Genomic DNA, 11,363 nt, shown 5'->3' with positions numbered 1-11,363 from the left:
GTTGAGAATAATCAATAGCGAGAAATCCAATGCGAGCTTTCTCCTTAGACCTTTGTACAGGCGGCATAGAGGTACCCCTTTGTGATACTTGGTTAAAACATGTGCATTGCGATAATCCCGGTAGTCCAAGCTAATTAGGACAAGGTGCGGGCACTATTAGTATACTATGCATGAGGCTTGCAACTTGTAAGATATAATTTACATGATACATATGCTTTATTACTACCGTTGACAAAATTGTTTCTTGTTTTCAAAATCAAAGCTCTAGCACAAATATAGCAATCGATGCTTTCCTCTTTGAAGGACCATTCTTTTACTTTTATGTTGAGTCAGTTCACCTATTTCTCTCCACCTCAAGAAGCAAACACTTGTGTGAACTGTGCATTGATTCCTACATATTTGCATATTGCACTTGTTATATTACTCTATGTTGACAATATCCATGAGATATACATGTTACAAGTTGAAAGCAACCGCTGAAACTTAATCTTCCTTTGTGTTGCTTCAATACTTTTACTTTGAATTATTGCTTTATGAGTTAACTCTTATGCAAGACTTATTGATGCTTGTCTTGAAGTACTATTCATGAAAAGTCTTTGCTATATGATTCAGTTGTTTACTCATGTCATTTACATTGTTTTGATCGCTGCATTCACTACATATGCTTACAAATAGTATGATCAAGATTATGATGGCATGTCACTCCAGAAATTATCTTTGTTTATCGTTTACCTGCTCGGGACGAGCAGGAACTAAGCTTGGGGATGCTGATACGTCTCCGACGTATCGATAATTTCTTATGTTCCATGCCACATTATTCATGATATCTACATGTTTTATGCACACTTTATGTCATATTTGTGCATTTTCTGGAACTAACCTATTAACAAGATGCCGAAGTGCCAGTTGCTGTTTTCTGCTGTTTTTGGTTTCAGAAATCCTAGTAAGAAAATATTCTCGGAATTGGACGAAATCAACGCCCAGGGTCCTATTTTGCCACGAAGCTTCCAGAAGAACGAAGATTCAATGAAGTGGGGCCACGAGGTGGCCAGACCACAGGGCGGCGCGGCCCAAGCCCTGGCCGCGCCGACCTATGCTGTGGGCCCCTCGTGACGCCCCTTGACCTGCCCTTCCGCCTACAAATAGCCTTCGTCGCGAAACCCCCAGTACCGAGAGCCACGATACGGAAAACCATCCAGAGACGCCGCCGCCGCCAATCCCATCTCGGGGGATTCAGGAGATCGCCTCCGGCACCTTGCCAGAGAGGGGAATCATCTCCCGGAGGACTCTATGCCACCATGGTCGCCTCCGGAGTGATGTGTGAGTAGTCTACCCCTGGACTATGGGTCCATAGCAGTAGCTAGATGGTTGTCTTCTCCTCATTGTGCTTAATTGTTGGGTCTTGTGAGCTGCCGAACATGATCAAGATCATCTATCTGTAATTCTATATGTTGTGTTTGTTGGGATCCGATGAATAGAGAATACCATGTTATGTTGATTATCAATTTATATCTATGTGTTGTTTATGATCTTGCATGCTCTCCGTTATTAGTAGAGGCTCTGGCCAAGTTTTTGCTATTAACTCCAAGAGGGAGTATTTATGCTCGATAGTGGGTTCATGTCTCCGTGAATCTGGGGAAGTGACAGAAATCTCTAAGATTATGGATGTGTTGTTGCCACTAGGGATAAAACATTGGTGCTATGTTCGAGGATGTAGTTACTGATTACATTACGCGTAATACTTAATGCAATTTTCTGTTGTTAGCAACTTAATACTGGAAGGGGTTCGGATGATAACCTGAAGGTGGACTTTTTAGGCATAGATGCATGCTGGATAGCGGTCTATGTACTTTGTCGTAATGCCCAATTAAATCTCACTATACTCATCATAATATGTATGTGCATGGTCATGCCCTCTTTATTTGTCAATTACCCAACTGTAATTTGTTCACCCAACATGCTGTTTATCTTATGGGAGAAACACCTCTAGTGAACTATGGACCCCGGTCCAATTCTCTATACTGAAATACAATCTACTGCAATACTTGTTCTACTGTTTTCTGCAAACAATCATCATCCACACTATACATCTAATCCTTTGTTACAGCAAGCCGGTGAGATTGACAACCTCGCTGTTTCGTTGGGGCAAAGTACTTGGTTTGTGTTGTGCAGGTTCCACGTTGGCGCCGAAATCCCTGGTGTTGCGCCGCACTACATCTCGCCACCATCAACCTTCAACGTGCTTCTTGACTCCTACTGGTTCGATAAACCTTGGTTTCTAACTGAGAGAAACTTACTGATGTACGCATCACACCTTCCACTTGGGGTTCCCAACGGTCGCGTGCTGTACGCGTGTCACTAACCTCAACATGCTCCTTCCTATGAAGTACTTCATTAAAATCTCCAATGCACATCCAAGGCAGACCCGAGGATGACTTTATAAATTTCAACATGTCCCACGTCTTATAGCATTCACTAACTTGAGCTTCCCCGTATACACATGTTAACCACCATGGGATCATAGCAGTTGAGGAAATAATGACATCTATCTGACACTGGGAATAAGGTAAAGTCTCGACCTTTATTTAATTATCCAAAAAATTCCAAAACCGCCACTGTGGCCTGAACTACTAACTGCAAAGGTACGACCGAAACCTAGCGTAGATGCTAGTCTTTCCACTCTTGATTTGTGTAACTGAGTTTCGACTACACAAAAAATAGAGGGACATATTTCTGCGCCAAGTCACGGAGTTCTCGAATTGTCGCGGCCATGCTAGCTCCATGCCAGTTATGGCTTAATACAGTCATTGCGCATGGTGGTCCTCCCCACTAGAGGCCGCCTGTTCTTGCTCCTTGACCGACTTCTTGCAATCCTTCCCTTCTTTTGCTAGTGCCACTTCAATGACTTTCCTCTGCTTTTTCTTTTCCTTCGACGGCACATAGGATGGAAGTGGGGGAGGAATTGCTTCAGTACCCTCCCCATCAAAGGCAGAACTCATGTCAAGTTTCTTCTTGGAACTAGGATTCTCTTGTTCATCTCCATTCCCAGTACTAACAATGGGGTTTTTCATTGGGCTAGCAGCTGTGTCTTCAAGATCTTCAGCCTGCGCAAGACCAGCTTCACCTGAGGATCTCTTCTTTGGTTGATTGACTCATGTCTCCTTTGGATTCCATCTACGTTGGGTGTGCTCCCCCATGTAACCACGTCCCGCACTGGTACCACCCCTCCCTTCTCTCGGAGCCCGACTCATGCTTCCCCCAGAGCGATCAGGGATGTGAGTGTGTACGCCTAGCGTACCAGCCTTCCAGAAGATCTCCTCTACGACCATCCAGGGACCGAATTGGCGCGCATCTTCAGCATGTTCTCTTGTGCCACATTCTAGATAGACATGTCCCATATAACCACAATGCTCACAGTACTTGGGGAGTTTTTCATATTTGACTTCAAGGAACATTCTCTCCTGGCCCTCGAGAGTCAAAGGGACGAAGCGAATCAGTGGGCTAGTGGAATTCAACTTCACACGCGCCCCGGTGAAAATCACCTGCCCTTGTTTGCACTGCTACTAGTTCAACGGACACCACCTCTCCCACCCTACTAGCTAGTTGGGTAATCACTCTCTGTTGCGGAATAATGGTGGAATCTTATGGATTTGAATTCAGCCTTGCACATCTTTTGATAGTACAAATGGGATCATGGTAGATCCGTCGAAAGGTTCGACCATTAAAGCACAACCTCGGAAAAGCCAATGTCCTTCCTCCATGACACTCTTCCAGTCACCTAATAAATAGGCCTGTAGGATGAACATGTTGTCTTCCACGGCATGGAACGTGACTTCCTTTGTTGTGGCCCAAGCAGATTTCATCGTTCGCTTCAACGCTTCCATACTGAACGATTTATTCGTCAAAACCCTAGCCGCAACCAACCACTTTACCTCTGGCCAGTTCTTGATCTCCTCCTTCTCGAGGATAACTTCCTTGAGTTCCGCCTCATGTAGATTTAGGTTCTTGAGGAGCTCTTGCACATCAAATTCCCTTCTCGCCTTGCCCTCCCTTGAGCTTTCCGCCGCCATGGCACACTTTCTCTCTCTTTGATTTGGAAACCCCAAAAACACACCCCCGCCGCCCAAACCACAGTCTCCCAAGGCCAGGAAGCCAGGCAAATCCGGCCCCTTGATCAGCCCGAGTCGACAAGGAGGAGAGAGGGAGGTGCACCGATGCCAGACAAGACGGAAAACCTCCGGTGGTGAAAGTGCGCCATGGCATCCCCCAAACACCGCCCCCAAACATTAAAATACTTTCTTTTTTTTGTTTTTTGCATTTTTTATTTCAATAAAAAGAAGAGACATTCCACAAACTAATACATAATTGGGAACGTGGTTTACACGAAGACATAGCTTGGAACATGGATTTCCACAAACTAATACATAGTTTGAACCATGGTTGACACAAATATAAAATATTTCAAAATAACTAAACGTAACTAGGCCGAGCATCGAAGGTTTCGTGTGTTCACTGCCAAGAAAGAACACTCGAGGGAACCCCAGTCACCCAAACTGGAAAATCCAGCTGTTGACGGTGCCCCTGTTGGTTCTTTCGAGGAAGAACAACCAGAAACCTCCGTGTATATTTCGCTGCGAAGAAACAACACCTTAACGCTCATGTCCCTCTCGCCAAAGTAGGAGAACATGAGCACGAAGCCGGCTTCAAGGCGGTGGTAGTGCGCGAAATTCTCCCAGCCGATGTGGAGGTACATCTTGCCGTGCGCGTCGTAGATAACGTCCACGATCCACCGGCAGCAGCCGCAGGCAGCCTCCCGTAGATGCAGCGAGCCGGGCGCACGTCGCCGCCGATGAAGTTGGCGAAGGTGTCCTACAGCCTTTGGATGGCGTGTGGGTTGCCCTTGAGGACGACGCCGAACTCGAACAACACCGGCCACTCCTCCTACATGTCTGACGATAAAGACAACGGCGTCGCAGGCGACGGCGAGCGTGCAGCTCTGCCGCTGCCACGACCACGACCACGGCCGCGAGCTCAGCCTCCGCCTCTACCAGACATGGCGTCGACTCTTGAGATGGTGGCGGCTAGGGTTGGGGAGAGAGACACTAGGGTTTGTGTGTGAAGGACTGGTACGTCTCAAACATATCTATAATTTCATATGTTCCATGCTAGTTTTATGACAATACCTACATGTTTTATTCATACTTTATATCATTTTTATGCATTTTCCGGTACTAACCTATTAACAAGATGCCGAAGCGCAGGTTCCTGTTTTCTGCTGTTTTTGGTTTCAGAAATCCTACACAGGAAATATTCTCGGAATTGGACGAGACAAAAGCCCATGGCCCTATTTTCCACGGAGGATTCCAGAACATTGAAGAAGAGTCGAAGGCGGCCAGCAGGGGAGCCACCCCATAGGGCGGCGCGGCCTAGCCCCCAGCCGCGCCAGGGTATGGGGAGCCCACCCCCTGGCTCCCTCGACGCTGCCTCTTCGCCTATATATTCCTTCGTATCGGAAAACCCTAGTACCGAGAGCCAAAATACGAGAAAATTTAATGAGACGCCGCCGCCGTCAATCCCATCTCGGGGGATTCTGAAGATCTCCTCCGGCACCCTGCCGGAGAGGGGAATCATCACATGAGGGCTCTACATCACCATGCCCGCCTCCGGACTGATGCGTGAGTAGTTCGTCCTTGGACTATGGGTCAATAGCAGTAGCTAGATGGTTGTCTTCTCCTATTATGCCATCATGTTGAGATCTTGTGAGGTGCCTATGATGATCAAGATCATCTTATTGTAATGCTACATGTTGTGTTTGTTGGTATCCGATGAATATGGAATACTATGTCAAGTTGATTATCGATCTATCATATATGTTTTGTTTATGATCTTGCATGCTCTCCGTTGCTAGTAGAGGCTCTGGCCAAGTTGATACTTGTAACTCCAAGAGGGGGTATTTATGCTAGATAGTGGGTTCATGCCTCCATTGAATGCAGGACAAGGATGTGAAAGTTCTAAGGTTATGGATGTGCTGTTGCCACTAGGGATAAAACATCAATGCGTTGTCTAATGATATTTGTATTGTTTACATTACGCACAATACTTAATGCAATTGTCTGTTGTTTGCAACTTAATACTGGAAGGGGTGTGATACGTCTCCAACATATCTATAATTTCTGATGTTCCATGCTTGTTTTATGACAATACCTACATGTTTTTTTCACACTTTATGATGATTTTATGCGTTTTCCGGAACTAACCTATTGACGAGATGCCGAAGTGTCAGTTCCTGTTTTCTGCTGTTTTGGGTTTCAGAAATCCTAGTAAAGAAATATTCTCGGAATTGGACGAAATCAACGCCCAGAACCGTATATTTCAAGGAAGCTTCCAGAGCACCGAAGAAGAGCCAGAGGGGAGCCCTGGGGCCACCACACGTGTGGGCGGCACGGCCCAGGGGGGTGCCCCCCTGTTGTGCCCTTCCGACTCTGACTCTCCGCCTATAAGAAGCCTCCTGACCTAAAAACTTCGGGGGAATAAGCCACGGTACGAGAAACCTTCCAAAGCCGCCGCCATCGTGAAGCCAAGATCTGGGGGACAGAAGTCTCTGTTCCGGTACGCCGCCGGGACGGGGAAGTGCCCCCGGAGGCATCTCCATCGACACCACCGCCATCTTCATCACCGCTGCTGTCTCCCATGAGGAGGGAGTAGTTCTCCCTTGAGGCTAAGGGCTGTACTGGTAGCTATGTGGTTAATCTCTCTCCTATGTACTTCAATACAATGATCTCATGAGCTGCCTTACATGATTGAGATTCATATGAGCTTTGTATCACTATTCATCTATGTGCTACTCTAGTGATGTTATTAAAGTACTCTATTCCTCCTTCATGATGTAATGGTGACAGTGTGTGCATCATGTAGTACTTGGCGTAGTTTATGATTGTGATCTCTTGTAGATTATGAAGTTAACTATTACTATGATGGTATTGATGTGATCTATTCCTCCTTTCATAGTCTGTTGGTGACAGTGTGCATGCTATGTTAGTACTTGGTATAATTGCGTTGGTCTATCATGCACTCTAAGGTTATTTAAATATGAACATCGAATGTTGTGGAGCTTGTTAACTCCGGCATTGAGGTGCTCTTGTAGCCCTACACAATTAGTGGTGTTCATCATCCAACAAGAGAGTGTAGAGTGGTTTTATTATGTGATCAATGTTGAGAGTGTCCACTAGTGAAAGTATGATCCCTAGGCCTTGCTTCCGAATAGAAAAGCTACACCACAAAGATTCCTATCTCCCACATCAACTGCACGCCAGCAAGTATTTTCTGGTGCCGTTGCAGGGGAGGACACCGTTTATTTACTGTTCCAATGCATGTTTACTCGCTGCCACATTTTATTCAGATTGCTATTACCACTCATATACATCCATATTACTTGCATCTCACTATCTCTTCGCCGAACTAGTGCACCTATACATCTGACAAGTGTATTAGGTGTGTTGGGGACACAAGAGACTTCTTGCATTGTGATCGCAGGGTTGCTTGAGAGGGATATCTTTGACCTCTTCCTCCCTGAGTTCGATAAACCTTGGGTGATCCACTTAAGGGAAAACTTGATGCTGTTCTACAAACCTCTGCTCTTGGAGGCCCAACACTGTCTACAGGAAAAGAAGCGTGAGTAGACATCAAGCTATTTTCTGGCGCCGTTGCCGGGGAACGAAAAGCTACAACACAGAGATTTCCTCCCTCGTCAACCACGCGCCAGTAGTAGACAGTCAAGCTATTTTCTGGCGCTGTTGCTGGGGAGGAAAGGTAAAAGAAACTCACACTCTGGTCCCAGGTAACTAAGTTATTTTCTGGTGCCGTTGTAAGTGCTTTAAGCTATTTCCTTTAGATCCTACAATTGCATCTTTTTGTTTCTTGTTTATCACTAGTTTGGCATAATGGAAAGCAACTATGAGCTTTTTAATTTATTTCCTGAGTTAAGACATTGATTGTTTGCTACGAAAATTAAAAAACCTATGGAATCTTATTTGCATGCTAGTAGCAATGATATTAGTATGAATGCTTTGAACACCATTGTTGCTAATGATATGGAAAATTCTAAGCTCGGGGAAGCTGGTTTTGATGAGCATGATATTTTTAGTCCCCCAAGCATGGAGGAGAAAATTTTCTTTGATGACACTTTACCTCCTATTTATGATGATTATAATGATAGTAGTCTTTTGGTGCCGCCTGTTATGGAGGATAAATTTGATTACGATTACAATATGCCGCCTATATTTGATGATGAGAATAATAATGATAGCTACCTTGTTGAATTTTCTCCCACTACAATTAATAAGAATGACTATGCTTATGTGGAGAGTAATAATTTTATGCATGAGACTCATGATAAGAATGCTTTATGTGATAGTTATATTGTTGAGTTTGCTCATGATACTACTGAAAATATTTATGAGAGAGGAAAATATGGTTGTAGAAATCTTCATGATACTAAAACACCTCTCTATACGCTAAAAATCTTGAAGTTGAATTTGTCTAGTTTCTATGCTTGTTGCATTATGCCTACATGACTTGTTTATTTACAAGATTCCTTTTCATAGGAAGCATGTTAGGCTTAAATTTGTTTTGAATTTGCTTCTTGATGCTCTCTTTTGCTTCAACTCTTATTTCTTGGGAGTGCATCATTGAAATTACTGAGCCCATCTTAATGGCTATAAAGAAAGCACTTCTTGGAAGATAACCCATGTTTTTATTTTACTACAGTACTTTTTTTTATATTTGAGTCTTGGAAGTCGTTACTACTGTAGCAACCTCTCCTTATCTTTATTTTATTGCATTGTTGTGCCAAGTAAAGTCTTTGATAGCAAGGTTGATACTAGATTTGGATTACTGCGCAGAAACAGATTTCTGTCTGTCACGAATTTGAGCAGGGTTCTCTGTAGGTAACTCAGAAAAATCTGCAAATTTATGTGAGTGATCCTCAGATATATACGCAACTTTCATTCAATTTGAGCATTTTCATCTGAGCAAGTTAAGTGCCTCTAAAAAATTCGTCTTTACGGACTATTCTGTTTTGACAGATTCTGCCTTTTATTTCGCATTGCCTCTTTTGCTATGTTGGATGGATTTCTTTGTTCCATTAACTTTCATTAGCTTTGGGCAATGTCCAGAAGTGTTAAGAATGATTGTGTCACCTCTGAACATGTGAATTTTTGATTATGCACTAACCCTCTAATGAGTTTGTTTTGAGTTTGGTGTGGAGGAAGTTTTCAAGGGTCAAGAGAGGAGGATGATATGTGATTAAGAAGAGTGAAAGGTCTAAGCTTGGGGATGCCCCCGTGGTTCATCCCTGCATATTTCAAGAAGACTCAAGCGTCTAAGCTTGGGGATGCCCAAGGCATCCCCTTCTTCATCAACAACTTATCAGGTCACTTCTCTTGAAACTATATTTTTATTCGGTCACATCTTATGTACTTTACTTGGAGCGTCTGTTTGTTTTTATTTTTGTTTTGTTTGAATAAATTTATGCTTGTGTGGGAGAGAGACACGCTCCGCTGGTTCATATGAACATATGTGTTCTTAGCTTTTAATGTTCATGGCGAAGATTGAAACTGCTTCGTTCATTGTTATATGGATGGAAACAGAAAATGCTACATGTGGTAATTGGTATGATGTCTTGAATAATTTGATACTTGGCAATTGTTGTGCTCAAATAGATCATGTTTAAGCTCTTGCATCATATACCTTGCACCTATTGGTGAAGAACTACATAGAGCTTGCTAAAATTTGGTTTGCATGATTGGTCTCTCTAAGGTCTAGATATTTTCTGTGAGGTGTTTGAACAACAAGGAAGACAGTGTAGAGTCTTATAATGCTTGCAATATGTTCTTATGTGAGTTTTGCTATACCGGTTCATACTTTTGTTTGCTTCAAATAACCTTGCTAGCCTAAGCCTTGTATTGAGAGGGATTACTTCTCATGCATCCAAATCCTTGAGCCAAAAACTATGCCACTTGTGTCCACCATACCTACCTACTACATGGTATTTCTCTGCCATTCCAAAGTAAATTGCTTGAGTGCTATCTTTAAACACTTCAAAAGTTATTACCTCTTATTTGTGTCAATGTTTTATAGCTCATGAGGAAGTATGTGGTGTTTATCTTTCAATCTTGTTGGGAAACTTTCACCAATGGACTAGTGGCTTCATCCGCTTATCCAATAATTTTACAAAAAGAGCTGGCAATGGGGTTCCCAGCCCCAAATTAATTAACTTTCATAATTTTACAAAAAATAGACACTCCTCCATGGTATGTGATTGTTGGACGGCACCCGAGGATTCGGTTATCCATGGCTTGAGAAAGCAAAGGTGGGGAGGAGTGTCATCTAAATAAAACTAAAATAAAAAGGCACTCCTTCATGGTATGAGATTGTTGGCAGGCACCCGAGGATTCGGTTAGCCATGGTTTGTGAAAGCAAAGGTTAGAAGGAGTGCCACCCAAAAATAAAAAAATTCATGGGAGCCGCTCTTTGAAGGTCTGTCTAGCAAGGGGGTTAGAGTGCCCACTACCATTCGTTGACAACAACAAACACCTCTCAAAACTTTACTTTTATGCTCTCTTTATGTTTTCAAAATAAAAGCTCTAGCACAAATATAGCAATCCATGCTTCCCTCTTCGAAGGGCCATTCTTCTACTTTTATGTTGAGTCAGTTTACCTACTTCCTTCTATCTTAGAAGCAAACACTTGTGTTAACTGTGCATTGATTCTTACATACTTGCATATTTGCATTCATCATATTACTCTATGTTGACAACTATCCATGAGATATACATGTTACAAGTTGAAAGCAACCGCTGAAACTTAATCTTCCTTTGTGTTGCTCCAATGCCTTTACTCTGAATTTATTGCTTTATGAGTTAACTCTTATGCAAGACTTATTGATGCTTGTCTTGAAAGTACTATTCATGAGAAGTCTTTGCTATATGGTTCAGTTGTTTACTCATTATCTTTACCATTGCTTTGAATCACTTCATTCATCTCATATGCTTTACAATAGTATGATCAAGATTATGTTGGTAGCTTGTCACTTCAGAAATTATTCTTTTATCATTTACCTACTCGAGGACGAGTAGGAACTAAGCTTGGGGATGCTGATACGTCTCCAACGTATCTATAATTTTTGATGTTCCATGCTTGTTTTATGACAATACCTACATGTTTTGTTCACACTTTATGATGATTTTACGCGTTTTTCGGAACTAACCTATTGACGAGATGCCGAAGTGCCAGTTCCTGTTTTCTGCTGTTTTTGGTTTCAGAAATCCTAGTAAGGAAATATTCTCGGAATTGGACGAAATCAA

This window comes from Lolium perenne, chromosome 7 (assembly GCF_019359855.2).
Source record: "Lolium perenne isolate Kyuss_39 chromosome 7, Kyuss_2.0, whole genome shotgun sequence".
Taxonomy (NCBI): Eukaryota; Viridiplantae; Streptophyta; class Magnoliopsida; order Poales; family Poaceae; genus Lolium; species Lolium perenne.
This window is presented reverse-complemented; position numbering follows the sequence as displayed.